The 21,755-nt window shown below is 44.4% G+C and overlaps 1 pseudogene; it reads left to right on the plus strand.

Moving 5' to 3' along the window:
* The first annotated feature begins 13,991 nt into the window (after positions 1-13,991).
* On the plus strand, positions 13,992-15,384 carry LOC101133507 (CBY1-interacting BAR domain-containing protein 1-like; annotated as a pseudogene).
* Positions 15,385-21,755: the final 6,371 nt, after the last annotated feature.

Consider the following 21,755-nt stretch of genomic DNA (forward strand, 5'->3'; position numbering starts at 1 on the left):
TGCCTCAGCCTCCGGAATAGCTGGGATTACAGGCATGCGCCACCACGCCTGGCTAATTTTGTATTTTTAATAAAATGGGGTTTCTCCATGTTGGTCAGGCTGGTCTCTCAAACTCCTGACCTCAGGTGATCTGCCCGCCTTGGCCTCCCAAAGTGCTGGGATTACAGGCATGAGCCACCAAGCCTGGCCGCCTCTAGTAGTCTTAATTGCATATTATAATGGTGAATTTTAATGTAAAACCTAATAAGTTATTTTCTGATAAGGTTTGACTATTTCCAGCACAGCTAGGGGCGTGGCCAACTCCACATGTCCTCAGGCCTTACCTAGCTGGAAAGCAGGCAAGTTAAACAGTTTTCAAAAGCCAAAGAAGCAGTCTGTGACCTTAAAGCATTTAGCAAACCTAATATTTGAACATAATTTAGACCACGTTTACATTTAGAAGACAATTGTATTTGACCAATAATCTTTAAAACTGTCTTTATTTCCCAAAGATTGCTAAAGTCACATGAACTAAAGGGCATTACACGTTCTACTTTTCCGGCAAAATGTTTGATTTAAGCTCTTATTATTATTAAACCAATTAATTTAAAACTTTACAGAGGAGATTAATCACTTTGCACAGACAGAAAGAAGTCAGAGACTGAGTGGTACGAAATTATTACCCTTTTGCTGACATGCCAGCTTTCTGGGTTCTCTCTCCCTGAGCGGCCCTGGCGACCCATGCTTGACTGTATGCAGATAAACATATTGCCATGAATTAAGAATATTCACAAATTGTTTACAAATTTTGGAGAATCTAGGCAGAGAGAGAAATATGACTCAAATTCTATTTGTGAGAGTATACTCAATATGCTTAAAGTATCAGGAAGCCCAAAATCCAAAAAGTTAGTTTAAGGATAAAAAGTTGGCATGCGCCATTAATTCCTGCAGGCCTGACAAAGGTAGCTCAGGAATTCCAGATATATGGAATGTATGATGACTTGCTAGAAATGCATAGAAACACAGAACTAAATAAAAGCCTTCCACTAGGAACTAAAAACAAACCATGGTTTTATATATATGCATACACAAGTAAAGCCAGAGGAGAATAAACAGTAAACAAATGAAAACCAGAAGCAAAAACAAACAGGAAATCAACCATAAATTTTCCTGCTCAATTTACTCTGGAGGCCACAGTGTTACCCAGGGCCCCAAAAAACCCATATAATGAATATTTTATTCCTGATACACAATTCAATATCCTTAAGTTCACCAATATCATTATACATTCTGTGCAATCAAGAAATCCACTGGAGGCACACGACCAATAAGTAATCTAGCACTATCCAGGCAAAACAGTAAACACAGTGTGAAGCAATGCAGGCAACTTTACGCTAAATCCAGGTTCATGCTTGTGAAAGTGCCTTTGCAGAATTATGACCAAGACAGTGAAAGAGATCTAACTTAACTGGCTCCATCTTGCTTCTAACCCCCAAGCTGTCCTAGTTCATTCCTGGGCATAGACTGAACTAACTTTGGAAGAAACTTAGTTTGTTGTTTATAGTTTAAACAAAGATGGTAAAGGCCCTTTCTTAAAGCAGTCCTCCTTCTTGCCTGGGGACTAGACTGCCTTAGTAGGACTAATTAAGCCACAAGATGAGAAATTATGGTTTAGGAGTCATGCAGCTGGAGGCTACAAGATTCTGACCCTGCCTAAACTGCTCCTAAGATCAGTGCTTTAGACATTTTGCAGATCCTGCACTTGCTGGATCAGCTGGCACCACCCAGATCAATACACTGGCTCATCTGATCTTGTGGCCTCCATCCAGGAACTGACTCAGAACAGAAGAAGAAGACAGCTCAGACGCTCTATGATTTTATCTCTGACCAATCAGCACTCCTGGCTCACTGACTTCCCTCCACCCACCAAGTTATCCTTAGAAACTCTGCTCCCCAAATGCTTGGAAAGAGTAATTTAAGTAATAATACAACTCGGGTGGGACGCCGTGGCTCACGCCTTGTAATCCCAGCACTTTGGGAGGCCAAGGCAGGTGGATCACGAGGTCAGGAGTTTAAGACCAGCCTAGCCAATATGGTGAAACCCCGTCTCTACTAAAAATACAAAAATTAACCAGGTGTGGTGGTGTGCGCCTGTAGTCCCAGCGGCTTGGGAGGCTGAGGCAGGAGAATCGCTTGAACCTGGAGGCAGAGGTTGCAGTGAGCAGAGATCGCTCCACTGCACTCCAGCCTGGGTGACAGAGCAAGACTCCTTCTCAAAAAAAAAGAAACAAAAAAACTCTGGTCTTCCACACAGCGAGCTCTGCGTGAATTACTGTTTCTCTATTGCAATTCCCGTCTTGATGAATCGGGTCTTTCTAGGCATTGGGCAAGGTGAATCCCTTGAGCCATTGAAAGGTGACATCGTGCTGGCAGTCCTCACAGCCCTTACTCGCTCTCTGTGCCTCCTCCGCCTTGGCGCCCACTCTGGCCGCGCTTGAGGAGCCCTTCAGCCTCCCGCTGCACTGTGGGAGCCCCTTTCTGGGCTGGCCAAGGCCGAAGCCGGCTCCCTCAGCTTGCCCGGAGGTGTAGAGGGAGAGGCGCCTACGGGAACCGGAACCGGGGCTGTGCGCGGTGCTTCCTGGCCAGCCTGAATTCTGGGTGGGCATGGGCTCGCCGGCCCCGCCGCCTCGGGCAGTGAGGTGCTTAGCATCTGGGCCAGCAGCTGCAGTGCTCAATTTCTCACCAGGCCTTAGCTGCCTCCCCGCGGGGCAGGGGTTGGGACCTGCAGCCTGCTACGCCTGAGCCTCCCTGCCACTCCGTGGGCTCCTGTGCCGCGGGAGCCTCCGGGAGGAGCGCCGCCCCCTGCTCCACGGCGCCCAATCCCATCAACCACCCAAGGGCTGAGGAGTGGGGGGCGAACGGCGCGGGACTGGCAAGCAGCTCCACCTGCGCCCCGGCGGGGGCTCCACTGAGTGAAGCCAGCTGGGCTCCTGAGTCTGTTGGGGACTTGGAGAACCTTTATGTCTAGCTAACGGATTGTAAATACACCAATCAGCACTCTGTATCTAGTTCAAGGTTTGTAAACACACCAATCAGCACCTTGTGTCTAGCTCAGGGTTTGTGAATGCACCAATCAACACTGTATCTAGCTAATCTAGTGGGGATGTGGAGAACTTTTGTGTCTAGCTCAGGGATTGTAAATGCACCAATCAGCACCCTGTCAAAATGGACCAATCAGCAGGATGTGGGTGGGGCCAGATAAGAGAATAAAAGCAGGCTGACTGAACCAGCAATGGCAACCCGCTCGGATCGCGTGACGTGTGGTGTGAGGTTTGTTCTTTGCGATATGTCTTGCTGTTGCTCACTCTCAGTCTTTGGGTCCACGCTGCCTTTATGAGCTGTAATACTCACTGCGAAGGTGTGCAGCTTTGCTCCTGAAGCTAGCGAGACCACGAACCCCCCCAGGAGGAATAAACAACTCCAGACGTGCCGCCTTAAGAGCTGTAACACTCACCGGGAAAGTTTGCAGCTTCACTTCTGAGCCAGCGAGACTACGAACCCACGAGAAGGAAGAAACTTGGAACACATCCAAACATCAGAAGGAACAAACTCTGGCCATGCGGGGTTTAAGAGCTGTAACACTCACTGTGAGAGTCCGCAGCTTCATTCTTGAAGTCTGTGAGACCAAGAACCCACCAATTCCGGACGCACCACTACACTTAACTATATAAAAAGAATTGCCAAACTGCTGATGCATTTTTACAATACTTCCTATTTTAATCAAGATGAAGAGCTTTAACTATGAAAATGTTAATTACCCAAATGTTTCTAATTAATTCTTTATCAGGTTTAAAAGAACTATTAATCTTTTTTCACTAATAATATAATCCTTTCTGGCACATTTTGCATACAGAATTACGTGATATCTAGAAACCAAAAACTTTAGTGAAACCCTAAAAAGAAATCCTGAACTATCAGATATGGATGTTTATACATTAAAAATATTCCATAATTAATTAACTTATTTATATTTGAGACGCAGTTTCACTCTGTCGCCCAGGCTGGAGTGCAGTAGCACGATCTTGGCTCACTGCAACTTCCGCCTCCTGGGTTAAAGCGATTCTCCTGTCTTAGCCTCCCAAGTAGCTGGGATTACAGGCGCATGCCACTAATCTCAAGCCCTTTCAAATTCTTACTCCCTCATGAAACATTCCCTGATTCCGCTTCTCTCTTGCTAAACCTCTGTCAAACCAGACATGTACCTTTCTTTTGCAAAAATCACATTCCTTCTTTCTCTTTGTTAAGGCAGGGTCTTGCTGTCTCGTCCAGCAGGCTGAAATGCACTGACAAGATTATAGCTTACTGCATCCTCCAACTCCTGGGCTCAAGCAATTCTCTTGCCCCAGCACCCCCGCCCACCTCCAATAGTAGGGATTATAGGCACGTGCCACCACGCCTGAATAATTTTTGTTGTTGTTGAGGCAGGGTCTCACTATGTTGTCTAGGCTAAAAATCACATTCTGATGTGAACTGATTCCTGCATATTCCATGGACCCACATTTCTGAGCACTGACGGTTTGCTACCTACAGAGGTCGGCCCCACTAGCACCAAAGCAGTGAGGACTTTGCCTGCCACAATTTCTACCATTTCTCTCTCTCTTTCTTGGAGACAGGGTCTCATTCTGTTGCCCAGGCTGGAGTGCAGTCTGGACTTCCTGGGGCTCAAGCGATCCTCCCACCTCAGCCTCCCAAGTAGCTGTAACCACAGGTGTACACCACCACACCCTGCTAATTTTTGTAGAGACGGGGTCTCTCCGTGTTGCCCAAGTTGTTCTCAAACTCCTGGACTCAAGTGGTCTGCCCATGTCAGCCTCCCAAAGTACTGGGATTACAGGCGTTAGGCACCATGCCTGGCTGCCTGGCGTAAGTTCTGTTCTTTTCCCTTTAGTGAGGATGTAGTCAGCTGCCTTGGCCTGGAGTATACAGTGTTGGATGTCTGAAGAAACACTGAATTGAGGGCCAGGTGCGGTGGCTCACGCCAGTAATCCCAGCACTTTGAGAGGCCGAGGCGGGCAGATCACCTGAGGTCAGGAATTCAAGACCAGCCTGAACAACATGGTGAAACCCCGTCTTTATTAAAAATACAAAAAATTAGCTGGGCGTGGTGGCGGGCGCCTGTAATCCCAGCAACTCGGGAGGCTGAGGCAGGAGAATCGCTTGAACGCAGGAGGCAGAGGTTGCAGTGAGCTGAGATTGTGCCACTGCACTCCAGCCTGGGCAACAAGAGCGAAACTCCATCTCGAAAACAAAAAACAAACAAAACAAAAAAACACTGAATTGACTCTTCCTGTTTGCCTCTGCAATAAACACAGTCAGTCTGAACAACAGACTTCCAGCTTGGGTCCCTGGCTGTCATTCCAGTTTCCTTTCAGGGCAACAGCCTGGCCCTGGAACCTTTTCAGCGGAAGCTCTTACCCCTTACACAGTTTCTAACCGACTCTTTCTGCAGTATCCTTTACACTGACTCACATGACCGTTCTTGTTCTACTTTGTGGCCAGCATCTTTGCTGATGACAAATCCTGCACCCATATCCTGACCCCTCTCTTTGGGGCCCTCAAAGACTGACCCCAAAATTATGTTCTTAGGACCCCATTATGGGGCTTCCTCCCAGATCCCCTGATTTATCCTAGACTTCCACATTCTTTTTTTTTTTTTTTTGACAGTCTTGCTCTGTCGCCAGGCTGGAGTGCAGTGGTGCAATCCCAGCTCACTGCACCTCCGCTTCCCCGGTTCAAGTGATTCTCCTGCCTCAGCCTCCCGAGTAGCTGGGACTACAGGCACGCGCCACCACACCCAGCTAATTTATGTATTTTTAGTAGATACGGTGTTTCACCATGTTGGCCAGGATGATCTCCATCTCTTGGCCTCGTGTTCCACCTGCCTCGGTCTCTCAAAGTGCTGGGGTTACAGGCATAAGCCACCATGCCCCACCTGTCTCCCCCATTCTAAGGTCCTTACTAGGAGCTCCCGGCATGTGAATCCAAGAGCTATTCCATTAAAATACTTATTTTTACATATCTTGTTTTTGAGATTATAAGGCCTTAAATATAAAAACTGTCTAATTGGCTGGGCACGGTGGCTCACCCAAGATTGTGCCACTGTACTCCAGACTGAGTGACAAACCAACCAACCAATAAACAAAAATAAGGAGATAAATGCTTGAACTAAGACAAGAAAAAAGTACTTTGGAAAAGAGAAATAATTTATGAGAAAGAACTGATAAAAACTAGGAGCAGAGAATATGTACAAAGAAGACAGACTCTGAGTACTGGTTAATTTCAGATACAGTGAGAATTACCTGCTCTGGCTCCCGACATGATAAATCTGATATGTCTTTTACACAGTATATTCATTTTTACCAGATTAGTATATATTGTAAAAGAATAGTCCTAATCCTAGCCTCATAATCGTTTAAAATTTAATTTTAAAAAATTGAAAGTATATATATATATATATATATATATATATATATATATATTTTGAGATGGAGTCTCACTCTGTCACCCAGGCTGGAGTGCAGTGGCATGATCTTGGCTCACTGCAATCTCCATATCCTGGATTCAAGCAATTCTCCTGCCTCAGCCTCCCGAGGAAAACAATATTTTTGTGAGAGAGGGTCTCATTCTGTATCCCGGGCTGAGTGCACTGGCACGATCACAGCTCACTGCCACCTCAACTTCCTGGGCTCAAGTGATCCTCCCACTTTAGCCCCCTGAGTAGCTGGGACTACAGGGGTGTGCTACCATGACTGGCTAATTTTTTATGTATTTTTAGTTGCACAGTCTCGCTATGTTGCCCAGGCTGGTCTCAAACTCCCGGGCTCGAGTGATCCTCCTGTCTTGGCCTCTGACAGTACTGGGATTACAGGCGGGAACTACCATCCTCAGCCAATATTATTGTATATGTAGAAAATACTAATGAATCTACAGAGTAATTAGAATTACTAGAAAGTTCTGTGGGATTTTTTTTGTTTTCTTTTGTTTTGTTTTTGTTTTTGTTTTTTGAGATGGAGTCTCTCTCTGTCGCCCAGGCTGGAGGGCAGTGGTGCAATCTGGGCTCACCGCAACCTCCGCCTCCCAGGTTCAAGTGATTCTCCTGCCTCAGTCTCCCGAGTAGCTGGGATTACAGGCACGTGCCACCATGCCCAGGTAATTTTTTATATTTTTAGTAGAGACAGAGTTACACCATATTGGCCAGGCTGGACTCAAACTCCTGACCTCAGGTGATCTACCTGCCATGGCCTCCCAAAGTGCTGGGATTACAGGCGTAAGCCACCGTGCCCGGCCAAAAATGAAGTTTTATAAAATACGCTATTAAGAGTAGCTAACAATGTATTATCTTGGACTTGATATTGGAGCGGAAAAAGGTTGTTAGTGGAAAAATTGTAGAATCCAAATATAGCCTGTAATTTAATCTTATTTTACCAATATCTATGTCTTAGTTTTTACAGATGTATCATGGTTTCTAATATAGTAACATTAGCAGATGGGCATGGTGGCTCATGCCTGTAATTTCAGCAATTTGGGAGGCCGAGGGAGGTGGATCACCCAAGGTCAGGAGTTCGAGACCAGCCTGACCAACATGGTGAAACCCCTTCTCTACTAAAAATAGAGGAAGATGGTGAAACCCCGTCTCTACTAAAAATGCAAAAATTAGCTGGGCCTGGTGGTACACACCTGTAGTCCTAGCTACTTGGGAGGCCGAGGCAGGAGAATCGCTTGAACCTGGTAGGCGGAGATTGCAGTGAGCTGAGATCGCATCACTGCACTACAGCCTGGACGACAGATCGAGACTCCATCTCAAAGAAAAAAAAAGATATTAACATTAGAACAATCTAGGTGATGACCTGATACATTATATGTGTGGAACGTCATTATGTAACCCATGAATATGAACAATTATTATTTATCAATTAAAAATATAGAAAATAGGCCAAGCACGGTGGCACACACATGTAATCCCAGCACTTTGGGAGGCCAAGGAGGGCAGATTACTTGAGGCCAAGTTCGATATGATTCGGTTGTGGATTCGCTCATAGTTTGAATTTTCTAGGCAGAATAGTAAGGACGAAGTAAGTCCATGGGCAATTATGAGGATAATTGCACCAGTAAAGCTTCAGGGGATTTGAATGAGGATAGGCACAATAACAACTGCCATATGGCTTACAGAGGAATGACTATAGTAGCAGAGGTTCAAGAAAAGCCTGGCCAACATGGTGAAACCCCATCTCTACTAAAAAAAACAAAAATTAGATGGGCAACATGGTATGTGCCTGTAATCCCAGCTATGTGGGAGGCTGAGGCATGAGAATCACTTGAACCCAGGAGGTGGAGGTTGCAGTGAGCTGAGATCGCACCACCGCACTCCAGCCTGGGCGACAGGGCAAGACTCTGTCTCAAAAAAGGAAAGAAAGACCAGGCGCGGTGGCTCACGCCTATAATCCCAGCACTTTGGAAGGCCGAGGCAGGCGGACCACAATGTCAGGAGTTTGAAACCAGCCTGACCAACATGGTGAAACCCCACTTCTACTAAAAATAAAAAAATTAGCTGGGCATGATGGCGCACACCTGTAGTCCCAGCTACTCAGGAGGCTGAGGCAGGAGAATCGCTTGAACCCGGGAGGCGGAGCTTGCAGTGAGCGGAGATCGCGCCATTGCACTCCAGCCTGGGTGACAGAGTGAGACTCCATCTCAAAAAAAAAAAAGAAAAGAAAAAATAAAAATAAGAACAAAGCAAAACAAAAAAGAACCTGGTTGAAGAGCATGTGGGCATTTCTTGTGCTGTCTTTGCAGCTCTTCTGTAAATCTAAAATTATTTCAAAATAAAAAATTACTGGCCAGGTGTAGTGGCTCACGCCTGTTATCCTAGCACTTTGGAAAGCCAAGGTGGGTTCTTGAGCTGAGGAGTTCAAGACCAGCCTGGGCAACCCCAGGCTGAAACTCCATCTCTAAAAAGACAAAAAAAAAAAAAAAAAAAAAGCCAGGAGCAGTGGCTCACGCTTGTAATCCCAGCACTTTGGGAGGCTGAGGCAGACGGATCACTTGATGTCAGGAGTTCAAGACCAGCCTGACTAACATGGTTGAATGGCATCTTTCCTAAAAATACAAAAATTAGCTGGGCATAATGGCATATGCCTGTAATCCCAGCTACTCGGGAGGCTGAGGCAGGAGAATTGCTTGAACCCGGAAGGCGGAGGTTGTGGTGAGCAGAGATTGTGCCACTGCACTCCAGCCTGGGCGACAGAATGTGACTCCATCTCAAAAAATAAAAAATAAAATAAAATAAAGCTACAGTAGGCCGGGCGCGGTGGCTCATGCCTGTAATCCCAGCACTGTGGGAAGCCAAGGTCAGCAGATTACCTGAGGTCAGGAGTTTGAGACTAGCCTGGCCAACATGGTGAAACCCTATCTTTACTAAAAATATACAAATTAGCCAGGCATGGTGGCACATGGCCTGTAATCCCAGCCATTCAGGAGGTTGAGGCAGGAGAATTGCTTGAACCCGAGAGGCAGAGGTTGCAATGAGCCGAGATCACACAACTGCCCTCCAGCCTGGGTGACAGGGTGAGACTCTGTCTCAACAATAAATAAATAAATAAAAATAAAATAAAATAGCTATAATAATTAAGACAGTGTGTTATCAGCGTAAAATAAATAAATAACCAATAGTACAGAGCAGAGAACCCAGCAAAGACCCATAATGCATTGACACTGGATAATTTATGGTGGGAGCACTGCAGTTTTTCAATAAATGATGCCACACAATTAGGTGTCCATATACAGAAATATGTTAAATTTATCCCTACCTCACAGTTTATTAAAAAATCAATCCCAGGTAAATTAGACATTTAAACATAAATGGCAAAACCAAAAAACATAACAAAGGAAAGATCCTTAGAATGGTGGAGTAAGACAATAATTTTTCTGGCAGGGTGTGGTGGCTCCCACCTGTAATCCCAGAACTCTGGGAGGCTGAGGCGGGTGGATCGCTTGAGGTCAGGCGTTCAAGGCCAGCCTGACCAATATGGTGAAACCCTGTCTCTACTAAAAATACAAAAATTAGCCAGGCGTGGTGGTGTGCACCTGTAGTCCCAGCTACTCGGGAAGCTGAGGCAGGAGAATTGTTTGAACCCTGGAGGTGGAGGTTACAGTGAGCTGAGATCGCGCCACTGCACTCCAGCCTGTGCAACAGAGTGACACTCTGTCTCAAAAAAAAAAAAAGAAAAGAAAAGAAAAGAAAAATAAAATAATTTTTCTTTCTGAGACAAGATCTTCGTCTGTTGCCCAGGCTGGAGGGCAGTGGCACAGTCATGGCTCACAGCAGTCTCAAATTGCTGGGTTCAAGCGATCCTCTCACCTCAGTCTCCCAAAGTGCTAGGATTACAGGCATGAGCCATTGTGTCAGGCCAGAAAATAATTTTTGTTTTTTTTTTTGAGATCGAGTCTTGCCCTGTTGCCCAAGCTGGGTTGCAGTGGTGCAATTATAGCTCATTGCAGCCTCCATCCCCCCAGCTCAAGCAGTCCTCCCACCTTAGCCTCCCTAGGAGGTGGGACTTCAGGTGGATGCCACCACATCAGGCTAATTTTTTTAATTAAAATTTAAAATTTTAATTTTAGGCTGGGCGCGGTGGCTCACGCCTGTTATCTCAGCACTTTGAAAGGCTGAGGCTCCATCTCAAAAAAAATTATTTTATAATATTTAATTTTGTTTACAAAGTAATTGTATTTGCTATTCTGTTTATTTTCCTTATTATTAATTTATTTCTACTTAGACTGTATCCTCAAAAGTGATTTTGACCCATACAAATTAAGTTATTTCTCTCTTCTGGCTGGGTGTGGTGCCTCGCGCCTGTAATCATAGTACTTTCAGAGGCCAAGATGGGTGGATCACCTGAGGTCAGGAGTTCAAGACTAGCCTGGCCACTATGGTGAAACCCTGTCTCTACTAAAAATACAAAAATTAGCTGGGCGTGGTGGCGCATGCCTGTAATCCCAGCTACTCAGGAGGCTGAGGCAGGAGAATCGCTTGAACCTGGGAGGCGGAGGTTGCAGTGAGCCGAGATTGCACCACTGCACTCCAGCCTGGGCAACAGAGCAAGACTCCGTCTGAAAAAATAAGATAAAATAAAATAAAAAACAGTACGCCTAATATTAGTGAGAATGTGGCATATTAGGAACTCTCATACACTGCTGTTGGGTATGTAAATCAGTAAACAGTTTGGCAGAAGGCAGCAAAGTTAAATATATACATATGTAACAAATCCACTCCTGGAGAAATTCATGCATGTTTACACCAGGATACATATATAAGAAACCTCATAGCAACACTGTTTGCAATAACTAAACAAAGGGAACATCAATAGTGGTGGTAAGTGGTGGTAAAATGCACCCCCTTTCCTTTTTTTTTTTTTGAGATGGAGTCTCACTGTGTCACTCAGGCTGGAGTGCAGTGGTGCGAAATCAGCTCACTGCAACCTCTGCCTCCAGGGTTCTAGTGATTCTCCTGCCTCAGCCCCCTGAGTACGTGGGATTACAGGCATGTGTCACCACGGCTGGCTAATTTTTGTATTTTTAGTGGAGACGGGTTTCCCCATGTTCGCCAGGCTGACCTCGAACTCCTGACCTCGGGATCCACCCATCTCAGCCTCCCAAAGTGCTGGGATTACAAGCGTGAGCCACCCTGCCTGGCCGCGTAATGTTTTATTTCTTGAACTGGATGTTCACTCTGGATTTTTCCGTAAACAGTACATTTTCATTTAGTTAACTTCTAAGTATATTTCACAATAAAAAAGTTTTTAAAATTTCCTGGCATTCCTCTCTTGTTCCTCTAAGTCTTCCTTGAAAGTTTCCAGTTACCACTCTCACCTGGAAATCACTACAAATTAGTTTCGTAATTGAGATTTCACAAGATGCTAGATCAAAATGCTTTACCGATAGCCCAATTTTGAATATCTAACACTTCTCTTCTTCTCTCATTCCTGGAATTCTTAATCCAAAAATCCCCCAGAAAACCACTCATACCAATCTGACAAGGTCAACTATTTATAATTCATCACTGCTGTTGATTAGTCAGAATTCCTTCATCCTTTAGAGGCGTACACATTTTTTCTTTTTAAATATTTATTTCTTTATTTTATTTAATTTTGAGATTAGAATCGCACTGTGGTGATTTCCAGAAACATTTTCTGAAATTAATGTATTCTTTCCTCATTCTTCCTGATTTCCTATTATTTGTTCAGCACCTACAACATAAATCAGGGGGGCGGGGGGCGTAGGAATATCACAATGACACATCGTTGATATTTACAAAAATAACAGCAAATGAAAGATTTAATCTATGTCATACAATGAGAAACACAACTGATGGATGATACTTTGATTTCCCTGTTGTTTTTTAAACGTTAGCAACGAGTCATACAATATTACTGGTATTTGCATTTCATCATCACTAGGCCTAATTTTTTCTAACCGAAGGGAGATTTTCAACATACAGTCAGCTTTTCGTTCATCTGCCTGACCAAAATCTAATCCTCTGACATCTAAATCTTTCTTGGTTGTCAAGTTTCTTCTAATCTCATTTATAGGATATCACTCCAAACACCACTTCCTTTCCTACACTTATAACTCACTACTATACCATGTTCCAAAATATTATTGTGAGTTTTTTACTTCTAATTACAATGCACCTCTGAAAAGAGGGCTTTTCTCATTCCTCCAGGCATTATGTGGACAGCAGGGCACAGATAAGACAACATAAATTCATGCAACATGATTTCCTGTCTCTGGGAGAAATCCCAGATGATTGTGGTAAGCACTACAGGTGTCCTCTTATGACATATATCTTCCTCAAAAATTATGTGGTATACCCCTGTATTTGTCAGACTCTAACCAGGAAAATAGGAAGCATTCTAAATATTGGAAACAGGAAATTTAGTACAGGAAATAAATTGCATGGCTGATGGAGGAGATGAGAAGGTGAGGCAGTCTAGAGATTATCAACAGCGGGAAGACACTACTATACCTTAGCTGAAGGAACGAAGCAAAGAAGTGGTATTACTAGGGCCTAGGAGCCAGAATGACCTTGTAGAAGCTGAAACCATGGCAGGCCTGTCAGGCCGGTAATGCTGCCATAGAGGAGATGTAGCCAATGCTGGAAATACTACCCAGGGCAGAATGAGGCAGGTACAATATCCTGGTGTCCACCCGCTTCCCTCCTAGATTCCACCAGTGCTTTCCTTTAGCCAAATCCAGCTAAAAACCAACAGCAGCAGGAGAACAGGGCAAGGGCAAAAAATGAAGGGTTTGGGAAGAAAAGGAGATTTGGAGAAGTCGTGACCCTCATCTCCAGCAGTCAAAGGACTATCACTTGGGAGAGGGAATGGATTTATTCTCCATGGCACATCAAGAGATGGAAAAGCCAGCTGGGCATGGTGACTCACACTTGTAATCCCAGCACTTTGGGAGGCCGACGCAGGTGGATCACGAGGTCAGGAGTTTGAGACCAGCCTGGCCAACATGGTAAAACCCCGTCTTCACTAAAAATACAAAAATTAGCCAGGTGTGGTGGTGGGCACCTGTAATCCCAGCTACTCGGGAGGCTGAGCAGGAGAATCACTTGAACCCGGGAGGTGGAAGTTGCAGTGAGCCGACACCATGCCATTGCATTCCAGCCTGGGCGACAGAGCGAGACTCCGTCTCAAAAAAAAAAGCCACAGAAAGATGTGAGTGGTAGAATCTAGGTAGTGGGTATGTGGGTGCTCACTGTGTAATCTTTTGACTTTACTGTATATTTTAAATGTCCAAAAAAAAAAAAGTTAGAAAAACACCATCAAAGGCAGCAAGACATCCAGGACCACAAGGTGGGATTATCTGTTCACAGGTGCATTCGTTATCTATCACTGGGTAACAAATTACCCCAAATTTAGCAGCTTAAAGCAGCAAATACAGGGCCCCCGCAAGGTCCCCTGCCGAGCGCGAAGCAGCATGATGAGGCGCACCCTGGAAAATCGGAACGCTCAAACGAAACAACTGCAAACAGCTGTCTCAAATGTGGAGAAGCATTTTGGAGAACTGTGCCAAATCTTCGCTGCCTATGTGTGGAAAACTGCCAGGCTGAGAGACAAAGCAGACCACCTGGTGAATGAAATCAATGCGTATGCTGCTTGCTACAGAGACCCCACATTTAAAGCTGGGCCTGATGAACTTTGCTGATGAGTTTGCCAAACTTCAGGATTATCGACAAGCAGAGGTTGAAAGACTTGAAGCCAAAGTAGTTGAACCCCTGGGCCGGGCGCGGTGGCTCACGCCTGTAATCCCAGCACTTTAGGAGGCCAAGGCGGGCGGATCACGAGGTCAGGAGATCGAGGCCATCCTGGCTAACACGGTGAAACCCCGTCTCTACTAAAAATACAAAAAATTAGCCGGGCGAGGTGGCAGGCGCCTGTAGTCCCAGCTACTTGGGAGGCTGAGGCAGGAGAATGGCGTGAACCCAGGCGAGCGGAGCCTGCAGTGAGCCGAGATCGCGCCACTGCACTCCAACCTGGGTGACAGAGCGAGACTCCGTCTCAAAAAAAAAAAAACAAAGTAGTTGAACCCTTGAAAGCTTATGGGACCATTGTGAAAATGAAACGGGATGACCTCAAAGCAACATTCACAGCAAGGAATCGAGAAGCTAAGCAATTACCTCAGTTAGAAAGCGACATGTTATTTCACAGGCAGAAACGGAATTACAGAGAACTGCAATGGATGCTAGCCGAACAAGTCGTCATCTGGAGGAAACTATGAACAACTTTGAAAGGCAGAAAATGAAGGATATAAAGACTATATTTTCTGAATTTATCACAATCGAAATGTTATTTCACGGCTAAGCTTTAGAGGTCTACATTGCTGCCTACCGGAATATACAAAACATTGATGAAGATGAAGATTTAGAGGTTTTCCGAAATTCTCTGTATGCACCAGATTATTCATCTTGTTTAGATACTGTAAGAGCGAATTCAAAGTCACCTCTTCAGAGATCACTGTCAGCTAAGTGTGTATCTGGAACAAGACAGGTATCCACTTGTCGACTAAGAAAGGATCAACAAGCAGAAGATGATGAGGATGAAGAGTTAGATGTTACAGAAGAAGAAAATTTTCTTAACTACACATTTCCATTTTCATCATAAATGACATAAAATCCACAATGACTAAATTGTAGAACTTTATACTCGCTTTGATATGTTAAGCCTCAAAGTGAAGTCCAATTGGAAACAGAAAAATATTTAAAGAAAACTTATGCTGACCAAAAATGAAGGCTTTAAAAAATATTGCATACCAGTCATTTCAACATCCTACCTAGTGTTACATGATCTTTGTGTAAGTGCCTTTTTTTAAAAGATGGTGTATTTCAAAGTATTTCATATTATTGTACTATATCTACTTGAAGTTCCAATAGTGCATTATGACAGAAACCAAAAGATCTAACAATTCTGCTTAGCTTTTTGGTTAAGACTCCATGCTTTCATTACCAGAAAAGGGTCTTACGTAGTCATTCTGATTACATGTAATTCTATTCCATGAAGCCTTTTTTTTTTTTTTTTTTTTGAGACAGAGTCTCGCTCTGTCGCCCAGGCTGGAGTGCAGTGGCGGGATCTTGGCTCACTGCAAGCTCCGCCTTCCGGGTTCACGTCATTCTCCTGCCTCAGCCTCCCGAGTAGCTGGGACTACAGGCGCCCGCCACTGTGCCCAGCTAATTTTTTGTATTTTTAGTAGAGACGGGGTTTCACCGTGGTCTCCATCTCCTGACCTCGTGATCCGCCCGCCTCTGCCACCCAAAGTGCTGGGATTACAGGTGTGAGCTGCCGTGCCCGGCCTTCCATGAAGCCTTAAGAAAAAAAATTTTTTTAACTTTCCCTAAAACTTTATCATTTGATAAGTAAATTTACTTTTCAAGAAGAGTATAATCAAAGAGTAAAGATAATGTGACACTAAGATATCAGTGTTTTATGAATACACATAAGGCATAAATTTCAGCTGTAAAAAAGCCACATTCAGTCTGACTCTGGTTTTAAAACAAAACTTCTGTCATAATTATAGATGATACTGCAACTTTTGGAAGGCTAATTTGGTGGAATGTTGCCTCATCATAGAACACCATAGATCATTAAAAATTCTATAAAAATTTTACCAAGCTACCATATAGTTAATAAAAGGGTATACAGTCACTTTTATTTTTGAAAATATAAAACGTGGAGACTTTCAGTGTATATGATGCTTCTCTTTTGGTAAGGAATTATACTTTTATTTCATGGATCCCAGGCAGGCATATAAAACTTATGGAATTTATAAAATCATTTGGGATAATTAGAAAATTCAATTATTCATAACAGAAAAATAAAGACTTTCTCAAAAGCAAAAAAAAAAAAAAAAAAAGCAGCAAATACTTATTATCTCCCAGTTTCTGGGGGGTCAGGAATCCAGGATCAGCTGAGCTGGATGATTCTGGTTCACGGTCTCTTATAAGTTTGTGGTCAAGCTATAGGCTGGACTGTAGTCACCTGAAGGCTTGACTGGGGAGGATCTACTGGAGAGGAATGACCACTGTTTGGTTGTGGGAGATGAAGACATAGTCCCTCACAGACTGTTGGCTGGAGTCCTTGGTTCTCTGTCGGGCCGAATCCTCCCAAGAGTATTCTCCCAACATGGCAACCAGAGCAAGTGATCTGACAGAAAGAGTGCACCCAAGATGGAAGCCATAGTATTAGGCCTTTTAGAAGCAAGGAAAGTATATACCAAGATTCTGGGAAGATGGCAGGGTGGTAACGGTGGCATACTTTCTAGATCTTCTCAAATCCCCAAGTAAAAACAGAATAATTAGAGGACGAAACTCCAAACCCATGAACAATATTTACAACATACTGGGTGATGAAGTAACTCATAAACCTGAAATTGCAAAAAGGTGGGGACAACCCAAGAGATATTGACATCCATGTGGGAAAAACAGTAGAGGGAAGCAATGGGGTATCTGACAGACCTAAGAAGAAAATTGGTATTCACTAGAGAGTGTTAAGGGCCAATTTGAGAACAACAGCTGAAACCAAAAGGGGTTTTTTCACTCCAATAGCAATTGCATGTAAGGATCCCACAGCCTGAAGGTATACCCAGGCTTGAACAGTCTAGACCCTATAAGCTCTGTATAATAACCAACCATGGATCCCTTCCAGGACAAGTTCACACACTGGGGAGAAACTTCTAGAAATGGAACAAAAACTGAGCAGGGTAGGGAAAACAGAAAGGAAAGAGAGATAAAAGTACTAGGGAAGAAGACAAAGCCAAGAAATCTCAGAAAGCAAACAACTGTGATTTTAACACTACACAAAAACAACAAAATAGGAAGCTCTGTGAAGTTAAAAAATTAATTGAGCCTAGCCTGATGTGGTGGCTCACACCTGTAATGCCAGCACTTTGAGGAGCCAAGGCAGGAAAACTGATTGAAGCCAGGAGTTCTAGACCGCCTGGATAACATAGTGGGAACCTGTCTGCTCCCCCCAAAAAAATTTTTTTTTTGAGACGAAGTCTAATTCTTTCACCCAGGCTGGAGTGCAGTGGCGTGATCTCAGCTCACTGCAACCTCCACCTCCAGGTTCAAGTGATTCTCCTGCCTCACCTCCCCAGTAGCTGGGATTACAGGCATGTGTCACCACGCCTGGCCCCAAAAAAACCTTTTTTTTTTTTTTTGAGATGGAGTCTTGCTCTATCACCCAGGCTGCAATGGAATGGCGTGATCTTGGCTCACTGCAACCTCTGCCTCCCGAGTTCAAGCGATTCTTCTGCCTCAGCCTCCTGAGTAGCTGGGACTACAGGTGCATGCCACAGTGCCTGGCTAATTTTTGTATTTTTAGTAGAGATAAAGTTTCACCATATTGGCCAGGCTGGTCTCGAACTCCTGACCTTGTGATCCGCCTGCCTCGGCCTCCCAAAGTGCTGGGATTACAGGTGTGAGACACTGCACCCAGTCCCAAATTTTTTTTGAAAACTAGCTGGGCATGGTGGCACATGCCTCTAGTCCTAGCTACTTGGGAGGCTCAGGTGGGAGGATTGCTTGAGCCCAGGAAGTCAAGACTGCAGTGAGCAGTGATTATGTCACTGCACTCCAGCCTGGGTGACAGAGTGAGAGTGTCTCAAAATAAAAAAAATAAAAAATAAATAGATTAACACTCTAATATATTGGTGCATAAAAAGCTAAAATGCATTAAGAATATTATGTAAGATGGCCGGGCAGGGCGTCTCATGCCTGTAATCCCAGCACTTTGGGAGGATCACTTGAGGCCAGGAGTTGGAGTCTAGCCTTGGCAATATAATAAGAACCCCATCTCTAAAAAACAAACAAAAAACTATACAGCATATTTTAAAAATCACACTGTATCTGAAAATGCTGATCCAGAATGACCAACACCAAAACATAGTCTAACAAAATCATTTGACTTGAAAGAAAAAGAGGCCAAGGTGGGCAGTTCGCTTGGGTCCAAGAGTTCGAGACCAGCCTGGGCAACATGGCGAGACTCTGTCTCTACTAAAAATACAAAAAAATAGCTGGGTGTGGTGATGCACGCCTGTGGTCCCAGCTACTGAAGTGGGAGGATCACTTAACCCCAGAGGGTGGAGGTTGCAGTGAGCTAAGATTTCGCCACTGCACTCTATCCTGGGTGATAGAGTGAAACACTGTCTCAAAAAAAAAAAAAAAAAAAAATACCAGTCGGGCGCGGTGGCTCACGCCTGTAATCCCAGCACTTTGGGAGGCCAAGGCAGGTGGATCACCTGAGGTCGGGAGTTCAAGACCAACCTGACCAAGATGGTGAAACCCTGGCTCTACTAAAAATACAAAATTAGCCAGGCGGGGTGGTGCATGCCTGTAATCCCAGCTACTTGGGAGGCTGAGTCAGGAGAATCGCTTGAACCCAGAAGGCGGAGGTTGTAGTGATCTGAGATCAAGCCATTGCACTCCAGGCTAGGCAACAAGAGCGAAACTCTGTCTCAAAAAAAAAAAATTATATCTTAGTAAAACTGTTAAAAATAATTTGTGGTTGATATAATTTACAATGAGAGTTCATCAAACTACAAATGAGGTTTCTGGTTTACATAATACTATTCTGATTTTCTTCCTATTTGTCTTCTCCTTCTTGGTCTCTGTGTGTATCTCTTCCTGTTTACTTTTTTTTTTTTTTCTTTTTTTTTTGAGAGGGAGTCTCGCTCGTCGCCCAGGCTGGAGTGTGCAGTGGCGCAATCTCGGCTCACTGCAAGCTCCGCCACCTGGGTTCACGCCATTCTCCTTCCTCAGCCTCCCAAGTAGCTGGGACTACAGGTGCCCACCACCACACCCGGCTAACTTTTTGTATTTTTAGTAGAGATGGGGTTTCACTGTGTTCGTCAGGATGGTCTTGATCTCCTGATCTCGTAATCCGCCCACCTCGGCCTCCTAAAGTGCTGAGATTACAGGCATGAGCCACTACGCCCGGGTTTTACCTTTTTTTTTTTTTTTTTTTGAAAAGGAGTTTTACTCTTGTTGCCCAGGCTGGAGTGCAATGGCGAGATCTCAGCTCACCACAACCTCCGCCTCCTGAGTTCAAGTGATTCTCCTGCCTCAGCCTCCTGAGTAGCTGGGATTACAGGCATGCACCACCACACCCAGCTAATTTTGTATTTTTAGTATAGAGACAGGGTTTCTTAGTGTTGGTCAGGCTGGTCTCAAACTCCAGACCTCAGGTGATCCACCCACCTCAGCCTCCCAAAGTGCTGGGATTACAGGCATCAGCCACAGCGCCCAGCCTTACCCTGTTTTAGGAGTGTGTTCTTTCTCATTCCTTTTCTCTTACTGTCTATACTCAAACCTGGAAAATACTGTATATGCTCATCACTTCAAGGGCCATTTACATCTCCCAATCTCTCTAGCTCAGATCTTTCTTCTTCTCTATATTCACATATATCTGACTGTCTCGTAGACACATCCATGTAGGAATTCCAAATGTATTCTAAATGAGAAACATGTAAAATTCAACTATCAAATCACAGGTCTTCAAACTATCCTCTCAATATATTCTCTCTGTAAATGGCACCAACTTCCAAACAGATGCCCAAGTCAGAAACCTGGGAAACAGCCAAGACTCCTTTCTACACTTTACCATCCATATTCAATTGGTCATTTGGTTCATTATGCTTCCTAGAATCCTGTATTTGTGTATTCCTCTCCATCCTACCAACTGTATCCCACTGTATCCCTCCCAAATTCAAGCATCCACATCTTCCACCTTAATCAGTGCAAGAGTTTTCATACAAGTCTTCCTCATATTATTCTTGCTCCTTTTCAATCCATCCTCCAGCTTAAACCAGGACGATCTATCATCTACATTTCTGGTTGCAATGAGCTGAGATCACATCACTGCACTCCAGTCTGGGCAAAAATAGCGAAACTGTTTCAGAAAAAATAATAATTATATATATATATATATATAAAATCTACATTTCTGATTATCTCACTTCCTTGTTCATAACTGGCACTCACTCTGCCAGTTGAGTTGTTCCTGCTAACTAGAGTTCTGCCATAGCCCTCGATCCTATTTCCAAGCTTAGTTTTTTAGCCTTCTAGTCAGTTCTGTGAGCCACTCATCTTTCCAGTAAATTCCCTTCTTGTTTATATTACCCAAGTGATATAGTTTGGCCCTGTGTCCCCACTCAGGGGTTGGAGGTGGGGCCTGGTGGGAGGTGATTGGATCATGGGGTGGTTTCTAATGGTTTAGCACCATCCCCCTAGTGCTGTCTTGTGATAGAGTTCTCCCAAGATCTGTTTTTTTGAAAGTGTGTAGCACTTCCCCTTTTGCTCTCTTCCTCCTGCTCCAGCAACGTAAGACGTGCTTGCTTCCCCTTTGCTTTCCACCAGGATTGTAAGTTTCCTGAGGCCTCCCAAGATACAGAAGTCTGTACAGCCTGTACAATCCCGTACAGTCTTGGCTGGCTCCTGGGTTTCCGACTTGGGCATCTGTTTGGAAGTTGGTGCCATTTACAGAGAGAATACATTTAGTTTGAAGCATTATGATTTGATAATGATAATTTATAAAGAAAAGAGATTTAATTGGCTTCAGGCAGCCAATTACTTAGTCTCAGGTATGTCTTTTTTTTTTTTTGGAGAGGGAGTCTTGCTCCTTCACCCAGGCTGGAGTGCCGTCGTGTGATCTCAGTTCACTGCAACCTCCACCTCCTGGATTCAAGCAGTTCTTCTGCCTCAGCCTCCCGAGTAACTGTGACTACAGGTGCGTGCCACCATGCCTGGCTAATTTTTGTATTTTTAGTAAAGACAGGGTTTCACCATGTTGGCCAGGCTGGTCTCAAACTCCTTACCTCAGATGATCCGCCCACCTTGCCCTCCCAAAGTGCTGAGATTACAGGCGTGAGCCACCGCACCCAGCCCAGGTATGTCTTTATAGCAGTGTGAGAACAGTGTGAGAAGGGACTAACACACTGAGTCAGTTGTTTTGCTTATGACCAAAAACCTGTAGCAGATACATGGGCCTTGTCTATTTCCTAGCCTTATCTCTCACTATCATATCGTATTTTTTCCCCTCTTTCAATGGTGAAGTCCTTACAGTTCTCTTACTCAAAGTGCACCCTTTCCTCTGAACTTGACACGGATCTCAGTTCCAGGACAAGTGCTATCTCCTTTCCAGAGCTACTCTGCCTTTCCC

This window comes from Gorilla gorilla, chromosome 16 (genome assembly GCF_029281585.2).
Source record: "Gorilla gorilla gorilla isolate KB3781 chromosome 16, NHGRI_mGorGor1-v2.1_pri, whole genome shotgun sequence".
In the NCBI taxonomy this organism is placed as follows: Eukaryota; Metazoa; Chordata; class Mammalia; order Primates; family Hominidae; genus Gorilla; species Gorilla gorilla.